We start from the raw sequence: 21,119 nt of genomic DNA, 5'->3' as shown, positions 1-21,119 counted from the left end.
AACTCCTGGATGAAAGCTGCAATGGATCTATCCTTCTTAGTGCTGATTACTTCCCATTGCTCGTCTCGGCGCCCACATATTTGGTAAATAGTGTCCTTAAGCTCCGTGTTGTAAACTTCTCCAATGCGTCCCATGGTGATGTGAGCTGCCATACTCTTTCCTAAACTCCAGGTTGGTGCATCGAAGGAAAATTCTATGGGTTTAGAGGTTGGCGAGAACGTCCTTCCTGGAACTTGTACTTGAATCATCCAGCACTCCTCTTCAGGTAAAGTGGCATTGTACGTCCCGGTGAAGCTTGGTATTCCAATGTTCAAGTACCTAGTGACTTCCTTCAGGTGACGTCCAAAAGGTGTGTCTTCATCCGGTTGTGCAAACTTGTTCTTCATCTCCATCATCCTAAAGAGTAGAAAATGGAGAGGAGTCAGAAATGAGGAGAGAAGTTTGACCTAGGGTTTATCTTAGTGGTCGTGTCCTACACTCAACGTGTGCTCTGATACCATCTTGTAGCGACCCGACCTCAGATGGTCAAGTCTCAGTGCTTCAGTGTAATCCCTGGATCGGTAATGCTGACACACACAATACTCAAGGATTTATAATAGAGTAGCAATCACACACTATTACATCGAATGTCTCCAAAGAGAACTTATTACAGTAATATGGCTTAAGGCCATCTAATGCGATAACAGCGGAAGGCTTGGAAGATAAGGTGAGTCCATCAACTCCAACGGCATAGCTGAGCTGCACGGCAACGACCTAATGAACCTTACTCCTCGTCTGAAGAGTCTGCAACATAATACGTTGCAGCCCGAAAACGGGTCAGCACATGGAATATGCTGGCAATGTAACACAGTAGAGCAGAAACAGAATAATGCTATCACTACATGCATATATGGCTGGTGGAAAGCTCTATGGTTATAGTTTTGCGAAAAGCCAATTTTTCCCTACAACAAAGGAATACATTTTTATTTTACTATCATGGTGGTTGAAACGTCATTGAGAAGGTACCCCCAACTCAATCCCAATTAAAGTGATTAACAACCCAACAATATTAATTAAACATGGTGAGATACATGTGATAACCCAAGTACTAGATACTCAAGAATTGTCCATAACCGGGGACACGGCTAACCATGATTAGATTGTACACTCTGCAGAGGTTTGCACACTTTTCCCCACAAGACTCGATCGCCTCCGTTGGATTTCTCGCACTACAGGGTGTTTGAGAAACGGATGACCGAGACACAGTCTTTCAGAAACGTTAACTCTCTACTCCGGGTAGACCATACCAAACCTACAAAACCCACTACCTGCTGATCTACCTCTTTGAGAGCTTCATGTAACCTACTCAACTATGCTAGAGCCCATAATAGCTTGTGGCTGCACACGGAAGTTTCAAGCATGAATCATCTCAGTTCCCTTTGAGCCTGAGTGGCGGTCCATAGGAAGATCACACGGGTACCCCAGGATTTCCAAAAAAACAGACAACACTGGGTTCCCCAGGTGCCTCAATCCACCCAGTTGTTTGATTAAGTTGCCACCTTAAGTTGAACCCTTAATTGACAATCTCGCATCTGTCATGAATTTCACTCAAACCCAAACCACGTCTACGAGCATAGCATAGCAATATAAGCAATACGTGGAAGTAACTCCCAAGGGTTTGAATGTAACAGGGCAATATGTTCTACCTCAGCAACTACTTCCCAACCCACAAGTTAATGACATCCTAATCATGCAATGTTTGAGGATTGGAACTAATGCATAAAACCTGGGTAATGATGGGATATGATCAAAGTGTTACTTGCCTTGCTGACGATCCGCGAATCCTAGAGACTCGTAGTAACACGCTTTGCACTCCGGGAATTCTATCGCAAGCAAATAATAACATACATAAGTAACAAGCAACGATGCACAAGAAAAACTCAAATAAGAGAGGTTGACCAGAAAGTTCCACTTAAGAACTCCGGTACGCAAAAAGAATCAAATCAAACAAAGCAACGAAAGTCAAACGGCGAAAGAAAACCACTTCATTTACTAATCTGAACTTAAGTCAAATTTTACAGTAGCAAAAACTTGTTTGAGTTGATTAACCGGAAAGAGGGTTTCGAGAAGAAACTCCAGGCACTTGAATTGCCTGATTCCGATAAACGAGCGAAAAGATAAACAGAAATTAAGATCGGATCAGAAATCGCGATCAGAAAAATTGCGGAATAAATCCGAGAAAAAGAAAAACGATGAACAGATTAACGAACGAACGTTCGTTATCCGGATCTAAACGAAGAATGTGTTCGTTTAAAACGAACGAACGAGCGAACATTTGCTAATTAAATAAACCGGAGAAAAACCGATCTATTTAGAAAAAAATGAAAACTAGGGTTTCTAAAAAAACTCGAACGGTTTTTCTTTAGAAAACTGGGGCGATGTGGCAGCTACCTTGGCTCGGCTCCGGCGGGGCGGCGTGGGGCGGAGGGGCTGCGGCGGTGCTGGCGGGAGGCTGCGGCGGCTCCTGGCGGCGGCGCGGGGTGCGGTGCGACTCGGGGCGGGGTGCGGCGGCGGCGGTGGTGTGGTGGTGGGGGGGCCGGGGCGGCGCGTATATATAGAGGTGACGACTTGGAGTAGGGGGCAAGGCGCGGCGGCGGAGGCGGAGTCCGGCTCGGACTCTGTCCGAGTCGGCGGAGGCGGCGGCGGTCGCGCGCGGGGAGGCGGCGACGGCGGCCTGGCGCGGCTGGGCCTTAGGCCTAGTCGGCGCGGGAACCCTTTTTAAAAAAAAAACTTCGCCGACCGAAATAAAATCCTAAAAAATAAATAAATAAAAACCTAAAAATGCCAAAACAAATTTTCACCGTCTAAATAAAATATTTAGGACGAGTTGAACATTTTCTTGGCTCTAAAATGCAATTTTGAAAACGTGCAATTTTTCTAATGCAAATAAAATCCGAATAAAACCAAATAAAATCCAATAAATGATTTTAATATTTTTCCTGCAGGACCCCGATCCTAAGTCACACCGATCTAGCATGTAACACATCATATCACTTTGCGGCCTCACGCACGGTATTTCCACGGGTGCCACCTTACCTGGCCCGGGACCGTTTGCGCCTTTTGGCTCACGTATATGATAGTGTCGCTAGCATCCATATGACAAAGAACCCGGGCCGACATGGCTAGTTGTGAACCCAAAGCGGCACTAACCCATGGGGACAGGCATACATGAATCAACCTCGAACATGTCGGTCAACAGCGTGTGAATCTGGGCTGTAGCACTAGGCTAACAGGACTCTGGTAACCCGGGCTGTAGCAGGCTAGGAAGGACTTCAGATGTCACCGCGTGACATTTCCCCGAAGGGACAGACACATGAACGAAGTGAAACACATGCCGGCCAGTCAAGTGTCCTGAGCAGTAGTGCTGGGCTAGCAGGACTCCGGTGAACCGGGCTGTAGCGGACTACTATGGCTCATGGAAGCACAAGACTACATTTCCCCATAAGAGAGGGTACCAAGGATAAACAACTAGGTTGTCGAATCCCACACATACCAAGCATTTCAATCTTACACACAATATGCTCGATATGTGTAAATACAACATGGCATCATAACATAACTCTACGACTCAAGTATTTATTCATTAGGCTCCGAGGAGCGAGATATTACAAACATGGGTCTCATGACCCAACATACAGAGCATACAAGCAACAAGCACAAGCGGAAGCTTAACTTGTCTGAGTACAGACAACTACAAATGAAGAGGGCTCAGAAACCTGACTATCTACAAGACCCTCCCAAGGTACAAGATCGTAGCTGAGGTAACGAGCTAAACGTCGAAGTCCAAGCAGAACTACTAGATAGACTGACGTCTCTCTACAAAACATAAAATAAGCAAACGTGAGTACAAATGTACCCAGCAAGTCTTACATCAGAACTAACTACATATGCATCGGTATCAATAAAGGGGGTGGTGGAGTTTGACTGCAGCAAGCCAGCTTTGACTCAGTGGCTAACCTGAACTACGACTGCAAGTAACTCTTTTGAGGTGGCGCACACGAGTCCACAAATTCACCATACCAATACACCACTATGGATCCGCGCCCGCCTCCCTGCGAGAACGCCATCCATAGCACTCACACTTATCTTGCGAGTTTTAGAGTATCCACTTTCACTTGTCTATGAACTATGCAAGGGGTCCAAGTTTCCATATCCGAGGAATCCGGCTATTCGAATAGATAATGATAACCCTGCAGGGGTGTACTTCGTCACACACGCTCTCGCCACTTATCGCCCTGTACACGTCATGTACCTCGGCAACCTTCAAGCGGAAGCCGGGCGAGGGTGTCGGCCACGACCTGACTAACCACACAAGCCTCTCGTCCAGGTTTATCGCCTATTCGGGTTCCATCCGCAAGGAGATCCGGCTAGGGTGTCGCTCACGGCCCCAAACGATGTGTGCAGGGTTCCCAAGCCCACCTCGACGGATGGATCTACGCTTGGTACGCCGTGCCATGGTGCCTAGTCTGTCCCAAGCCCACCTGTACCGGGTGCCACTTGGTAGACTACTAACACAACCTACAAACACCAGAAACTAGTTGCAACTCCTGGACAGAGATCGAGTTGGTTAATAAGCCGAGAGGGGTTGAGTTACCGGAACCCAATGTGTGGTAGTAACTGTTCATGGATCACAAACATAGAACTCAGTTCCTGAGGACGGTTTCAATGAGACAACCCACCATGTACTCCTACATGGCCTCTCACCGCTACCTTTACCAAATTGTGTTCACACACTTAGCTCTCAATAGTAGGACATGTTCACCACATTCCAATTCATCCCCGATGAATCAGACCCGACTCAACTCTAAGCAGTAGCAGGCATGACAACAAGCATGAATGAGTAGGCACATCAGGGCTCAAACAACTCCTACTCATCCTTGTGGGTTTCATCTATTTACTGTGGCAATGACAGGTCATGCAGAGGAAAGGGGTTCAACTACCGCAGCATGTAAGAGTTGAATCGCTGTTGTCCTAATGCAGTAAAAGAGAGCAGGAGCAAGAGGGTGGGATTGTATCGGAATGAACAAGGGGGTTTTGCTTGCCTGGCACTTCTGAAGATAGTATAACTCTTCATCGGTGTCATTGATCTCATTGTCAAAATACGTCTATCGAGAGGGGACAATTACCGGCAACAGGGAGAAAACACAATCAATGCAATGCACAATATGATGCATGAATATGACATGGCAAAATGAGTGTGTTGGACTAATGCATCTACAACCAGGGTGGTTTGAGCTCATTTGGATCAAAGATTCAAATACAAACTCAAGTTATGGGTTTATAAAGTGCATTAACATGTTTTGAGCTAAACAGCAAGTTTAAGTTGCTATAACATGCATGAAACCAGTACAGATGGATAGATTGGATTTTTCTGATCATTTTTCATATATAATTTGTCTCATTTGGAGTTACGGTTGATTTTATATGAATTTTTAAAGTTGCAACATTTTCTGGAATTTCCTATATAAAAATAAATCTAGAAAATGCTTTACTACATCAACATGACATAGGTGTGACGTCAGCAAGTCAACTGGGTCGGCCAGGTCAAACCTGACCTGTGGGACCCATACGTAAGTGTCTCAGGCTGGTTTAGGTGGATGACAGGTGGGACCAGTCAACGTTGACTTGACCAAAGTCAAAGCTGACACGTGGGGTCCATAGGGTTAGCACTAATCTAAACAGGAAGCTAAACCCAGGGTTAATTAGGTGTGGGGTCCATATGTCAGTGAGCTAGGGGTTAGTTTAGTGGCGTCATTAGCCACTAATGATGGTGCCACGTCGGCACGGCCGGAGTTAAGCCGGCGGCGACCAAAACCGTGGCGGCAGCTCACCGGAGTTGCTCGGGTTTCACGTACAGGCCGCGGTTTGAGCCGCGGTTGGTCTCTACGGGTAGCTGGCGTTGCAGTGCGTCGCCCGATGGCAGTAGCCGGGCCTGGGGTGGCCGGAGTCGACGGCCACGAGCTCAAAGGCGGCTGCCGGAGTTCGGGCGCGGATAGTGTCGGTACTACGGTGCACAAGAGGGGAAGACGAAGAGTGCTATGTGCTCCTGGGAGTGTGCTGAGCGCGCTTATGGAGTCGGACATGAGCTACAGCAGCTGTGGCCGCAGAGGCGCCATAGCCGGCGGCGAGGAGCGCTCGGCAAGGTGGTTAGGGCGGTTAGGGGAGGCAATCGAGCACGGGGTTAGGGGGAAAAGGATCGTGGCCTCATAGCGGTTGCAGCGGCTGTAGAAGTGGGCTCGGGGAAGCTCGGACGGCGGCACATCGACAGTGGAGATCCGCGGTACTCAACGAGGAAGACGAAGATGATGGCGTCATTTCAGGCGTCCCGTGGGCGCGTGCTTCATCTTGGTGCTTCACGGCGTCGAGGCAGAGCTTCTGGACTCGGGTGGAGAGCGAGGAGGTGGCTCTGGGCATGGTGGCAGTGAACGACAGCGGCGGTTGCTCTCGGGTGAGCTCGGGGAAGGGCTAGAGGCGAGGGGAGAGCAGAGAGTGAGGGGAGAGGCAGAGGGGATCGAGGGGGGTCGCGTGGCAGCGTCCATGGCGAGGGGGAGCAGCTGTGTGGCTAGCAGGAGGTGGACGCTCGGGCACGGCGCGTCGACACGCCTCTGCCAGTAGGTAGAGGTTGAAGACGGCTCTGCCCCTGGTGGGCTGGGCCACCAGGTGGGCTAGCCGGTGCAGCTGGGCCGACTACTGGTAAGGCCAGGTAGGTTTTCCCTCTTTCTCTTTTTGTTTTTGTTTTCTAATTATTTGCCTCTGTTTTGAGCTTAGGAAAAATACCAAGGCGTTTCCTAAAATCCTGAAAATATTCATGGACACTTGCTAAATTATTTCAGTGGCCCAAAAATAGTTCCAATATTATTTGAACATTTAAATTATTTATAGTATTTAAATGCCCAAAGTCAAATACAATAAGATTAAATTCAAAAATCCAGAATGGCCTAGAAATATGTGCATCAGTTTTGAAAGAGGTTTTCACCTTTAACAAAAATCATGAACTTTTCTAAAGGGCATTCTGGGTTCATTGAAATAGATTTTAGTTGAGCCTATTTGATTTGATTGATGCTAGGGTTTGTTCAACCCCCATTTCATATTTAAATGAAATTTAGACATGATGACATGACGATCATGCAAGGACAAGCAAAGGCTAAGCTAGGGCTGTGACAACTCACCCCCACTAAAACAAGAATCTCGTCCCGAGATTCAAGAAGTGGAGTAAGAAGACAAAGGGGTCACAAAACTATCACAGTCTTCTCGATCCAACTTCCCTTCTCGAAGATACCAATATATTGCATCACATTGCTCTTGACGTCTTTGTCTTCGAGATCTTCATCCAACACGATGAAGACGGAAGGAAACTCTACAAGGAACGATCTTCTCAAAGATCGAGCAACTCAAGATCAACTCATGGAGTGAGACATTGGAACATCTCTTGAGCTGAGACACAAAACACACATTGAGAGATATGGAAGGTAATAGATGACAAGGGTTCAAATTGGTAGGCAACAATTCCACGCTGGAGTAGGATGGTGCATGGTTTCAAAGTAGCGAGGAGGTAATTGCCATGATTCCATAACGGGACACCTTAGGGAAAGGTGACTCGTAGAGCATTTCCCTTAAGTGGCAAAAAGAATTACTTTTGATACAAAGATCATTGAAACTATTTATACCAGCCTGAGGTAATCACAATCGATCATTGGAAGGGGTTCGAAAGAATGGCATACTCCGACTAGGATGGATGATGTGGACTACCTTGTTGAAAACATCGCAAGGGATGATTTTGTTTGCGCGTGCTCTTAAGAACTTGAGCATTTCCATAATCATCAAGGTTCTACCAACATCCGTGGCAAGGATCCTGGCAACACGACATACTACCATGATGACTAGTGATGGATGATGCGGAAACAAAGGAAGATAACACCCTCTCAGACCTTCCCTTAGCGAGGCTAAGGGAACAGAATCTGGACAATCGACCGGGAGACATTTAGCACTCCGCTTCTAATGTTCTCTTTGATGTGCTAGCGTAATCCATTCATAGATATGGTTTGATATCTAGAACATCAAGTAAAAGGTCGGACTTCGGAAGCTCAAGAATCTATAAGGAATAACTACGGAGGCAGATCCTGCGAGATCCTTATGGGGAGGTGACTAACTTCTTCAACCAGGATACTACAATAATAGGCCTTCCGATTAGGTGTGTTGGCCACGACATCCACGTTACCGGTTACAGAGGGACCAACAATATAGTTCTTAGAGTACGCTCCAACCATCATATCTGCCCGAGATTCAGATCTGGTTGGTGTTAGGATATTCCAGACTCATCGAGTCTAGAAAGAAAATGAAAGTTTGCAACACAAATCGACGAGATGTCATTGCGAGATTCTCAGGAAATGGACTATCGTAGTAAGCTCCAAAACATGAGCCGGTTTTGCTACAAACCTGTGAACACGCTGTCCCAGAAAAGCATGACCACATAGTAGTCTTATGATAAAACACTACCGAGTTCAGGTTGGGAACCATCATCGTGGTTATCGGAGTCTTGTGCATGGTCTAGAATTAACACAACAAACTCCTTTTCCTTGAACAAATCAATCAGTGGCTTGGGGTGCTAGGGAACATATGGAATGAAGGTTGCAAGTCTCCAAACCACATGATACTTCGCACATATGCATGAATGACTTGGGATGATTCCAGAGGAAGCAAAACAAGCTTTCTCGAATTCACGGCGGCAAGTTGCATCGAATGCACATGAACTAAGAAAGTCACTTCTTTCATCCGGACATATGCTTCATGAACGGATCACGAAAGCATTGCTCACAAATTTCCAACACTAGCTGGATGTTCAACATAATCATGGAGAAGATAAGGATGTTGTTGATGGGCTCAATAACAATTCATCCAGATTGCCATATAGATGGAATTCCGTAATTAGGTGAACACGGTGATAGCATTGGTCAGACTAAAGGATGTAATGGTGTATGACCGAGGGATCAAACACGAGTAAGACAACATTACGAACATGGTTGGTTCTGATTTGATTTGAGTATAGCCCACACTCAAATCAAAGTTTGGACAAGACAATAGATCCAACAACTGATCACGAGGACCAATTGATGAAGATATCATCCTTCTTCAACACACACACACACACAAAAGATATCCCTTGACATGAACTAAGTCAGACAAGCTTTTATCTTCCAACTCTCCAAGTTGTTGTTTAGCTTAACCAACTAGCTCAGGGTATCCAACACAGATTCTTGGAGAAAGGGTGGTTTAATGGAAAACCAACTTGATCACGGACTCAACATAGCGGTCAGGTGACAACCTGGTAACACTTCCGAGAAAATATTCGAAAAATCACGAACCGCCGATATGTTACTAAGCTCGAGAACAATCTTGCTTTTCAGGGCAAGATGATATGGTCAAATAAGCAAGGGATTCAATCCTAGCTCAAAGATCGAAGGGTACACCAGGAAAATGGTCTAGGTAGCACAATCTATCTTAGAATCATGATTCCATAACCAACACGCTAAGTATGAGGTTATTGCCCATTAACTACCAAGCAACACAGTTGCTAGGAGTATTGATTTCACACATCATGGTTCACTTGTCGGTATTCCAGTTACAATAACACGGAGACCGAGGAATGAACGATAATGGCGAGAAGTATCACTGTATCAAGAGTTCATAGGAGGTTATGCAATTCCTATGATATTCCTGACATAAAGAGAGCAATACTCCAGGGTAGAACAGAATCAAAAGCTATATTGGCATTTGATTTGCGGATTACAACTGCTTTGACCCAATCCTGAATATGGATGAGGTACTGGAGTTTGTTTCTCCTAGTCATTCTGAAATAGAATGGCTTGACGGACCACAAGAGTAATAGGTATCGATGAACGAATGCACACATACTCTTGATTATCAATTGACAGACGAGGGCCAAAAAATAACTAAAGAGGGACAACTCAAAGGAACATATAACTTCCTGAGTTATGGATGCATAGATTAGTATGTTGAACAAAGCTCAACATAATTCTTCCGGATAACCCATGCAGAAAGGTAGAACTGGCAGAGTCACAACATAGAATCGAGAACTCATCAGGAGCACTCTGGTTGTGATCTTTCAGTTCGACGAGGAACTTCTGCCATGAATGGTTCATGGTATTTGGAAGAATGATATACCATGGACCTCGAGGACTATTGCAAAGGTTACTAGTATCTTAAGGGAACTAGCAAATACTAACAACATGAGGTAGGGTGAATCTCGGGTTCAAGAACCCAGGAATGGAATACCTACTACTAAATGGCATCACGGGATGCTTTCGAGAATGGTGGCCAGAATCATCACACCGGAACACAAAACATGGCTAGATTACTAGGTGACTCCCTAAGACACCTAGGGTGATAATAATAGCTCCAACATATATGTCGGGGTAATAGAGTACCTCAACTCACCGGTAGTGTGATTAATCTTGCCCAAATGGACATCAGGAACAGGAGGAAGGGGTTTGCAAATGCATCAGACTACTTAGAAACCTGGGATGACTCAGACAGCATAACGGCTATAATTGCTTAAAATGATTTGAGACATCCTGTAGAATTGTGGCATAACCACTTAACATCACAATATCAAGGTTCCGAGATCAACTGTCAACATACAGAAGTAGTAGGAACGGAACTGAGGCTTGAACTCAACAATCCTAGGCAATTACGGTTTAGCAACTCGTCATCCTGAGAGATAGAAGAGAAGGCCTAGTTCTTAATCCCCGTAAAAAAGAAGAGGTTGACTCAGATCAGAAGGACATAGGTAAAGGAGTAAAAAGAGCCTTATGTTCCATCCCACAATCAATTCCCTTACATAACTAAAGCATTTCTAGACTCAACTTCGACCAGTTTGGCTTGGTAATCCTATAGGCTGTCAGGCTCTGATACCAAAGCTGTTAGTACCCCGATCCTAAGTCGCACCGGTCTAGCATGTAACACATCATATCACTTTGCGGCCTCACGCACGGTATTTCCACAGGTGCCACCTTACCTGGCCCGGGACCGTTTGCGCCTTTTGGCTCACGTATATGATAGTGTCACTAGCATCCATATGACAAAGAACCCGGGCCGACATGGCTAGTTGTGAACCCAAAGCGGCACTAACCCATGGGGACGGGCATACATGAATCAACCTCGAACATGTCGGTCAACAGCGTGTGAATCCGGGCTGTAGCACTGGGCTAACAGGACTCTGGTAACCCGGGCTGTAGCAGGCTAGGCAGGACTTCGGATGTCACCACGTGACATTTCCCTGAAGGGACAGACACAGGAACGAAGTGAAACACATGCCGGCCAGTCAAGTGTCCTGAGCAGTAGTGCTGGGCTAGCAGGACTCCGGTGAACCAGGCTGTAGCGGACTACTATGGCTCATGGAAGCACAAGACTACATTTCCCCATAAGAGAGGCTACCAAGGATAAACAACTAGGTTGTCGAATCCCACACATACCAAGCATTTCAATCATACACACAATATGCTCGATATGTGTAAATACAACATGGCATCACAACATAACTCTACGATTCAAGTATTTATTCATTAGGCTCCGAGGAGCGAGATATTACAAACATGGGTCTCATGACCCAACATACAGAGCATACAAGCAACAAGCACATGCGGAAGCTTAACTTGTCTGAGTACAGACAACTACAAATGAAGAGGGCTCAGAAACCTGACTAGCTACAAGACCCTCCCAAGGTACAAGATCGTAGCTGAGGTAACGAGCTAAACATCGAAGTCCAAGCGGAACTACTAGATAGACTGACGTCTCTCTACAAAACATAAAATAAGCAAACGTGAGTACAAATGTACCCAGCAAGTCTTACATCAGAACTAACTACATATGCATCGGTATCAATAAAGGGGGTGGTGGAGTTTGACTGCAGCAAGCCAGCTTTGACTCAGTGGCTAACCTGAACTACGACTGCAAGTAACTCTTTTGAGGTGGCACACACGAGTCCACAAATTCACCATACCAATACACCACTATGGATCCGCTCCCGCCTCCCTGCGAGAACGCCATCCATAGCACTCACACTTACCTTGCGAGTTTTAGAGTATCCACTTTCACTTGTCTATGAACTATGCAAGGGGTCCAAGTTTCCATATCCGAGGAATCTGGCTATTCGAATAGATAATGATAACCCTGCAGGGGTGTACTTCTTCACACATGCTCTCGCCACTTATCGCCCTGTACACGTCATGTACCTCGGCAACCTTCAAGCGGAAGCCGAGCGAGGGTGTCGGCCACGACCTGACTAACCACACAAGTCTCTCATCCAGGTTTATCGCCTATTCGGGTTCCATCCGCAAGGAGATCCGGCCAGGGTGTCGCTCACGCCCCAAACAATGTGTGTAGGGTTCCCAAGCCCACCTCGACGGATGGATCTACGCTTGGTACGCCGTGCCATGGTGCCTAGTCTGTCCCAAGCCCACCTGTACCGGGTGCCACTTGGTAGACTACTAACACAACCTACAAACACCAGAAACTAGTTGCAACTCCTGGACAGAGATCGAGTTGGTTAATAAGCCGAGAGGGGTTGAGTTACCGGAACCCAATGTGTGGTAGTAACTGTTCATGGATCACAAACACAGAACTCAGTTCCTGAGGACGGTTTCAATGAGACAACCCACCATGTACTCCTACATGGCCTCTCACCGCTACCTTTACCAAATTGTGTTCACACACTTAGCTCTCAATAGTAGGACATGTTCACCACATTCCAATTCATTCCCGATGAATCAGACCTGACTCAACTCTAAGCAGTAGTAGGCATGACAACAAGCATGAATGAGTAGGCACATCAGGGCTCAAACAACTCCTACTCATGCTTGTGGGTTTCATCTATTTACTATGGCAATGACAGGTCATGCAGAGGAAAGGGGTTCAACTACCGCAGCATGTAAGAGTAGAATCGCTGTTGTCCTAACGCAGTAAAAGAGAGTAGGAGCGAGAGGGTGGGATTGTATCGGAATGAACAAGGGGGTTTTGCTTGCCTGGCACTTCTGAAGATAGTATAACTCTTCATCGGTGTCATCGATCTCATTGTCGGAATACGTCTATCGAGAGGGGACAATTACCGGCAACAGGGAGAAAACACAATCAATGCAATGCACAATATGATGCATGAATATGACATGGCAAAATGAGTGTGTTGGACTAATGCATCTACAACCAGGGTGGTTTGAGCTCATTTGGATCAAAGATTCAAATACAAACTCAAGTTATGGGTTTATAAAGTGCATTAACATGTTTTGGGCTAAACATCAAGTTTAAGTTGCTCTAATATGCATGAAACCAGTACAGATGGATAGATTGGATTTTTCTGATCATTTTTCATATATAATTTGTCTCATTTGAAGTTACGGTTGATTTTATATGAATTTTTGAAGTTGCAACATTTTCTGGAATTTCCTATATAAAAATAAATCCAGAAAATGCTTTACTACATCAGCATGACATAGGTGTGACGTCAGCAAGTCAACTGGGTCGGCCAGGTCAAACCTGACCTGTGGGACCCATATGTCAGTGTCTCAGGCTGGTTTAGGTGGATGACAGGTGGGACCAGTCAACATTGACTTGACCAAAGTCAAAGCTGACACCTGGGGTCCATAGGGTTAGCACTAATCTAAACAGGAAGCTAAACTCGGGGTTAATTAGGTGTGGGGTCCATACGTCAGTGAGCTAGGGGTTAGTTTAGTGGCGTCATTAGCCACTAATGATGGTGCCACGTCGGCACGGCCGGAGTTAAGCCGGCGGCGACCAAAACCGTGGCGGCAGCTCGCCGGAGTTGCTCGGGTTTCGCGTACAGGCCGCGGTTTGAGCCGCGGTTGGTCTCTATGGGTAGCTGGCGTTGCAGCGCGTCGCCCGGTGGCAGTAGCCGGGCCTGGGGTGGCCGGAGTCGACGGCCACGAGCTCAAAGGCGGCGGCCGGAGTTCGGGCGCGGACGGTGTCGATGCTACGGTGCACAAGAGGGGAAGACGAAGAGTGCTATGTGCTCCTAGGAGTGTGCTGAGCGCGCTTATGGAGTCGGACGCGAGCTACAGCTGCTGTGGCCGCAGAGGCGCCATAGCCGGCGGCGAGGAGCGCTCGGCAAGGTGGTTAGGGCGGTTAGGGGAGGCAATCGAGCACGGGGTTAGGGGGAAAAGGATCGTGGCCTCACAGCGGTTGCAGGGGCTGTAGAAGTGGGCTCGGGGAAGCTCGGACGGCGGCACATTGACGGTGGAGATCCGCGGTACTCAACGAGGAAGACGAAGATGATGGCGTCATTTCAGGCGTCCCGTGGGCGCGTGCTTCATCTTGGTGCTTCACGGCGTTGAGGCAGAGCTTCTGGACTCGGGTGGAGGGCGAGGAGGTGGCTCTGGGCATGGTGGCAACGAACGACGGCGGCGGTTGCTCTCAGGTGAGCTCGGGGAAGGGCTAGAGGCGAGGGGGAGAGCAGAGAGTGAGGGGCGAGGCAGAGGGGATCGAGGGTGGGTCGTGTGTCAGCGTCCAGGGCGAGGGGGAGCAGCTGCGTGGCTAGCAGGAGGTGGAGGCTCGGGCACGGCGCGTCGACACGCCTCTGCCAGTAGGTAGAGGTTGAAGACGGCTCTGCCCCTGGTGGGCTGGCCGGTGCAGCTGGGCCGACTACAGGTAAGGCCAGGTAGGTTTTCCCTCTTTCTCTTTTTGTTTTTGTTTTCTAATTATTTGCCTCTGTTTTGAGCTTAGGAAAAATACCAAGGCGTTTCCTAAAATCCTAAAAATATTCATCGACACTTGCTGAATTATTTCAGTGGCCCAAAAATAGTTCCAACATTATTTGAACATTTAAATTATTTATAATATTTAAATGCCCAAAGTCAAATACAATAAGATTAAATTCAAAAATCCAGAATGGCCTAGAAATATGTGCATCATTTTTGAAAGAGGTTTTCACCTTTAACAAAAATCATGAACTTTTCTAAAGGGCATTCTGGGTTCATTGAAATAGATTTTACTTGAGCCTATTTGGTTTGATTGATGCTAGGGTTTGTTCAACCCCCATTTCATATTTAAATGAAATTTAGACATGATGACATGACGATCATGCAAGGACAAGCAAAGGCTAAGCTAGGGCTGTGACATTTCCTCCAATATTTCAATTATTTTGGAGAAGTCATATTATCTCCACTCATTTGATTTAATATGAAATATTTTCTGGAGAGTAAAATTATTAAAATCAAAATCCTCGTTTCATTATTTGATAAAAAATCAAATATGAAAACCGGAAAAATCCCCAACTCTCTCCATGGGTTCTTGAGTTGCTTAGGATTTCGAGGATTGCAGAACGGAAATGCAATAAATCATGTTATGCATGGATGATCTATGTATAACATTCCAAATTGAAAATTTGGGATGTTACAAACCTACCCCCCTTAAGATGAATCTCGCCCACGAGATTCGGGTTGGCTAGAAAATAGGTATGGGTGGTCCTTGCGGAGATCATCCTCTCGTTCCTAGGTAGCTTCATCCTCGGTATGGTGGCTCCACTGAACTTTGCAAAACTTGATAACCTTATTGCGGGTGACTCTGCTGGCAAACTCAAGAATATTAACTGGCTTCTCCTCATAAGTCAAATCACTGTCCAACTGAATCGCCCTTGTATCTCTTAACGGTATATCCGCCATCTCAGCATGACACTTCTTCAGCTGTGAAACGTGGAACACATCGTGGACTCCTGACAATCCCTCAGGTAACTCCAACTTGTAGGAAACTTCTCCCATCCGTTCCAAAATGCGATACAGTCCTACAAATCTCGGGGCTAACTTTCCGTTAACTCCAAAACGTTTCACTCCTCGCAAGGGCGATACTCGCAGATATGCTCTGTCTCCAATTTCGTAGGTTACCTCCTTGCGTTTTGAGTCTGCATAACTCTTCTAATTGGACTGAGCAATCTTCAGTCGGTCTCGGATCAGTTTTACCTTCTCCTCAGATTCTTTAATCAAGTCTGGTCCAAACAACTGTCGGTCTCCTACCTCATCCCACATCAACGGTGTTCTGCACCTGCGTCCATACAGGGCTTCAAATGGTGCTATCTTCAAACTGGCTTGGTAGCTATTGTTGTATGAGAACTCTGCATACGGCAAATTGTCATCCCAACTAGATCCATAATCTAGCGCACAGGCTCTCAACATGTCCTCCAAAATTTGATTTACTCTCTCAGTCTGTCCATCTGTCTGCGGGTGAAACGCTGTACTGAACTCCAATCTCATTCCCAAAGTCTGGTGTAACTGATGCCAAAACTTTGAAGTAAACTGTGTTCCTCGATCCGATACGACGGTCCTCGGAACTCCATGCAGACATACGATCCTGGACATATAGATCTTGGCCAACTTTGCACTTGTATAGGTGGTTTTCACTGGGATGAAGTGAGCTACTTTGGTCAAACGATCAACACTTACCCATATGGAATCATATCCTGCTTTAGTCCTGGGTAATCCGGTGATAAAATCCATGCCAAGTTTATCCCACTTCCATTCGGGTATCGGCATAGGCTGTAATAGTCCTGCTGGCTTCTGATGTTCTACCTTAACTCTCTGACATACATCACATACGGCTACATACTCGGCAATATCCTTCTTCACACCAGTCCACCAGAAATGTTCCTTCAAATCCAAATACATCTTGGTGTTTCCGGGTTGTATCGAGTATGGTGAGTCATGCGCCTCTTGAAGTATTAACTTTCTGATCTCCTGATTATTGGGCACGTAAATTCGGTCCTCAAACCATAGGGTATCGTGCTCATCCTCACGAAAACCTTTGGCCTTTCCTTTGCCCATCTTCTCCTTTATCTCGGCAATCTCTTTATCATCTTTCTGAGCTTCCCGAATCTTGTCCAGCAATGTCGATTGAACTTCCATTGTGGCAATGAACCTTCTAGGTACCAATCTCTAATCGAAGTTCCATGATGTCCTTTGCTAATTCCTTCGGCAGTCCTTTACTTTCAAGGATATTAGCATAACTCTTCCGACTCAATGCGTCTGCTACGACATTGGCCTTTCCTGGATGATAGTGTAGCTTCATGTCATAATCCTTTATAAGCTCCAACCATCTCCTCTGCCTAAGGTTCAACTCCTTCTAGGTGAAGATGTACTTCAAACTCTTGTGATCCGTGTACACATCACAACAGTTTCCAATAAGGTAATGTCTCCAAGTCTTCAACGCATGCACTACGGCTGCTAGCTCCAAATCATGCGTAGCATAATTCAACTCATGAGGTTTTAGTTGTCGTGAGGCATACGAAACAACTCTTCCATCCTGCATAAGCACACATCCAAGTCCTAAGCTAGAGGCATCGCAATACACTTGGAATTCCTTATGTATATCTGGCAGTACTAGCACTGGGGCTGTAGTCAAACGTTTCTTCAACTCCTTGAAACTTGCTTCACAATCTTCTGTCCATTTAAACTTGGTATCCTTCTTCAACAGTTCAGTCATTGGTTTTGCAATCTTGGAAAAATTCTCAATGAATCTCCGGTAGTATCCTGCGAGTCCAAGAAAACTGTGGATCTCGCTAACTGAGGTGGGTGCCAACCATTCAGTGACTGACTGAACCTTGCTGGGGTCTACTGCTATACCTTCTCCTGATATAACATGTCCAAGGAATCCGACTTCCTTCAGCCAAAACTCGCATTTGCTAAACTTAGCATACAACTGGTGTTCCCTGAGCTTCTCGAGAACCAAACGCAAATGCTCTTTGTGCTCCTCGTCTTTCTTCGAGTATACCATGATATCATTAATAAACACCACAACAAACTTATCCAAATACTCCATGAACACCTTGTTCATCATGCTCATGAAATAGGCAGGGGCGTTAGTCAGTCCAAACGACATGACCGTGTACTCGTATAATCCATATCGCGTTGTGAACGCCGTCTTTGGTATGTCCTTCTCTCATATCTTCAACTGATGATACCCTGATTGTAAATCGATCTTTGAGAACACTTTAGCTCCTTGCAACTGATCAAATAGATCGTTGATAATCGGCAGTGGGTACTTGTTCTTTATCGTCACTTCATTCAAGGCTCTATAATCAACAACCATCCTTAGGGATTTATCTTTCTTCTCAACCAAAAGTACTGGGGCTCCCCAAGGTGATGAACTCCTTCGGATGTATCCTTTCTCCAATAACTCCTTGATCTGTTTCTTAATTTCCTCCAGATCATTCGCGGGCATCCGATAGGGTCTCTTGGATATTGGTCCTGTTCCTGGTAACAACTCTATCAAAAACTCAATATCTCTGTCTGGTGGCATGCCTGGTAACTCCTCTGGGAAAACATCCGGGTAATCCTTTACTACCGGCACTTCCTCCTGAACAACTCCCGTAAGGGAATTCACTTGGCTCCTTTCAGGCACATGCCTAGACACATACTTAATCCTTTTTCCCTCCGGGGTGGTGAGATAAATTGACTTACTCGCACAGTCAATGCTTCCTCCATACTTTGACATCCAGTCCATACCCAATATCACATCCAATCCTTGCGACTCCAAGATAATTAGGTCGGACGGAAACACATGTGTGCCAATGGTTAAGGGTATCTGGTCACACCATCGGCTAGCCATATATTCTACTCCGGGTGAACTCACTAAAAAAGGGGTCCTAAGGGTTTGGGTTGGTAGTTTAAACTTATCCACGAATCCCCTTGATATGTATGAATGCGATGCACCAGTATCGAAAAGAACAAGAGCGGTAAATGACTTAACCAAAAACTTACCTATTACCGCGTCCGGCTGCTCTTCAACCTCCTCCACGTTAACGTGGTTCACTTGTCCTTTGTTGAATGGATTGGGCTTCTTCCCAGTGCTTCCATTTCTGTTTCCATTCCTTCCTTCAGGGCAATCATTGGCATAGTGCCCTGTCTTCCCGCACTTAAAACAGGTAACCTGACTTAAGTCTCTTTTGGCGGGAGTGGACGGGTTGGAGCGGTTCTGATTGTTGTTAGCTCCGTTCCCATTCCCATTCTTAGCACCACTGTGGTTATGTGATCCTCCTCCAGTGTGGTTGTGACCTTCATGGTTATGAACAAGTCCTCCCGAGTTCGGGGTTAGGCGAGGCTTCTGCTGAGCTCCTGAGTTATACTTCCCTTGTCCATACTTTCTCTTGTGGCTCTCAATCTGCTGTTGTTTCCCTTCAATCATAAGAGCCTTATCTACCAACTCCTGGTAGTTGTTGAAGGTTGCTACCATCAACTGCATGCTCATCTCATTATTCAGCCCTTCCATAAACTTCTCCTGCTTCGCGGCATCTGTGGCCACATCATCAGGGGCATAACGTGATAGCTTGCTAAACTCATCCACGTACTAAGCCACAGTACGGTTCCCTTGGCGTAGGTTGCGAAACTCCCGCTTCTTCATCTGCATCGCTCCAGTTGAGACATGGGCGGTGCGGAAAGCTTGCTGAAACTGGTCCCAAGTGACATTGGCTACAGGAAAAGTGGTTGTGTAATTCTCCCACCATGAGGCTGCTGGTCCATCCAATTGATGTGCGGCAAAGCGCACCCTCTCAGCATCTGTGCAACCTACGGTGGTCAACTCCCTTCCAATACGGCGTAGCCAATCATCAGCAACTATAGGCTCGGTGCTACTGGAAAAAACCGGCGGCTGTAACCTTAGGAAACGGGCTAGGTTGTCCACTAGCAGTGGGTTGTTGTTGTTGTTGTTGCCCTGGTTCTGAACTAGCAATTGCGTCAAGGCATTCTGCTGCTGGATCAACTGGGTGAGCTCCGGCAGGAAGGCAAAACTAATGTCACGTCTCGGAGGCATCTGATGGGTTTAGATGGAAGAGATTAGAATAGAAAAGGGGTCTAATGAGAAAGCACTACCCATATGCACATGAGACAAACACAATCATTTCACTCAATCAATCAAGCAAGGGCATACAAACGGTCTAGAACTATCGCAAAAGTGCTCACTACTACTATATACATGGGGAAAATACTACTAATAGTTGGTGGTCATCTAGAAATTTTGATCGGTGGAAGACTCCATGATGTCTTCTCCAGCTTCGTCTTCAAAGTCATCATCACTAGGGTCGGAGTCGGTGTCGTCGATGATGATGTAGTCCTCGGGGCATATTTCCTTGGGTTCTTCTTCTTATTCTATTGGTGCTGGTCCTCCCATGAATACTCCGATCTTCTTGACTGAGTCATCATTCTTCTCGAGTAGGGTCTTGATTTCCTCCTCATATCCATCGCGGGTAAACTTGAGTTCTTCCTCCAGCTCGATGATCCTAGTCTTCGCCTTCTTCAAGTCCATCATGTCCACACACATCTGGTTCTCCTGACGTCGAATGTGCTGGTTTAACTCCTGGATGAAAGCTGCAATGGATCTATCCTTCTTAGTGCTGATTACTTCCCATTGCTCGTCTCGGCGCCCACATATTTGGTAAATAGTGTCCTTAAGGTCCCTGTTGTAAACTTCTCCAATGTGTCCCATGGTGATGTGAGCTGCCATACTCTTTCCTAAACTTCAGGTTGGTGCATCGAAGGAAAATTCTATGGGTTTAGAGGTTGGCGAGAACGTCCTTCCTGGAACTTGTACTTGAATCATCTAGCGCTCATCTTTAGGTAAAGTGGCGTTGTACATCCCGGTGAAGCTTGGTATTCCAATGTTCAAGTACCTAGTGACTTCCTTCAAGTGACGTCCAAAAGGTGTGTGTTCATCCGGTTGTGCAAACTTGTTCTTCATCTCCGTCATCCTAAAGAGTAGAAAATGGAGAGGAGTCAGAAATGATGAGAGAATTGTGACCTAGGGTTTATCTTAGTGGTCGTGTCCTACACTCAACGTGTGCTCTGATACCATCTTGTAGCGACCCGACCTCAGATGGTCAAGTCTCTGTGCTTCAGTGTCATCCCTGGATAGGTAATGCTGATACACACAGTACTCAAGGATTTATAACAGAATAGCAATCACACACTATCACATCGAATGTCTCCAAAGAGAACTTATTACAGTAATATGGCTTAAGGCCATCTAATGCGATAACAGCGGAAGGCTTGGAAGATAAGGTGAGTCCATCA

This window comes from Triticum aestivum, chromosome 4A (assembly GCF_018294505.1).
Source record: "Triticum aestivum cultivar Chinese Spring chromosome 4A, IWGSC CS RefSeq v2.1, whole genome shotgun sequence".
Lineage (NCBI taxonomy): Eukaryota > Viridiplantae > Streptophyta > Magnoliopsida > Poales > Poaceae > Triticum > Triticum aestivum.
Note: the sequence above shows the minus strand (reverse complement) of the source record.